The 897-nt window shown below is 40.6% G+C and overlaps 1 non-coding gene across 1 annotated transcript; it reads right to left on the reverse strand.

The window, feature by feature from the left end:
* Nucleotides 1–361: 361 nt before the first annotated feature.
* Nucleotides 362–492, reverse strand: LOC142442160 (small nucleolar RNA SNORA24). Its single transcript, XR_012783392.1, has one exon. It is a non-coding gene; the product is annotated as a small nucleolar RNA SNORA24 (small nucleolar RNA).
* Nucleotides 493–897: the final 405 nt, after the last annotated feature.

Genomic DNA, 897 nt, shown 5'->3' on the forward strand with positions numbered 1-897 from the left:
TTTGATCGCAATTATTTTTAAATCGAGTCTTTATTCAGTTTTAACAAAGAAGTATATGCTTTATTTTCTCCCTGAAGTCTTCATTGTATTCAGTTAAAAATACTTAGGCCAATTACTGCACTGGAATTTTCTCAAGCAGTACTACCATCCAAGCACTAGCATTTAATGCTTAGAATAAAAATTAATGCAAGATGTAGAAAATTCATCATGTTGGATTTCTTGGAATCTCATTTCCCCACCTCTATCCATGAGTTATTTCAGGACCTTAGAAACATTTTACTACAGTTGGAAATGTGCCCAACAGCACCACCACCCACCCCCCCACCCCCCCTACACACACACTATGGGTTCTTTCATCAAAGAAGGTTACTTGTGTCAGTCCGAATCTGATGCCAATTAAATGGTGACCACTTTGCCCATAAACAGGAACATACTCTTCTAGGGCTAGACAGGGAGACTGCCACAGGTGATGTGTCCCAAAGGTACATACACTAAACACTTAACTTGTTGTGCTAGCAACTTCTGTTCACTCTAGTCATTCCATTTTCTGATGCTAACCTATTTAAGTACCAAGTGCTCTGTGTCCATTTTTAATTTATGAACAATAACTAAATAGATTTGTGGACGTCCTCTCCTCTTATGGCTTCCCATCTGAAACTATATAGCTTGTACTCCCAGGACCATGACAGCACAAGGGGCATCGCAGTTCCATAATTTCTTGTCACTTGAGGGTATTAGAGTGAAGGAACTGTCAAGACTGTCAATCAGGTCACAGACTAATAATTATACCTTCTTGTGGGAGTTGCCTTCTCATGAAGATTCTAGGAACTTCCTCTTTCTTCTGAGAGGTGGGCCACCCCCTCTCTCTGCTTCACTTTCACACTCAGAGTGCTGGAG

The sequence above is a fragment of the Tenrec ecaudatus genome, chromosome 2, assembly GCF_050624435.1.
Source record: "Tenrec ecaudatus isolate mTenEca1 chromosome 2, mTenEca1.hap1, whole genome shotgun sequence".
Taxonomy (NCBI): Eukaryota; Metazoa; Chordata; class Mammalia; order Afrosoricida; family Tenrecidae; genus Tenrec; species Tenrec ecaudatus.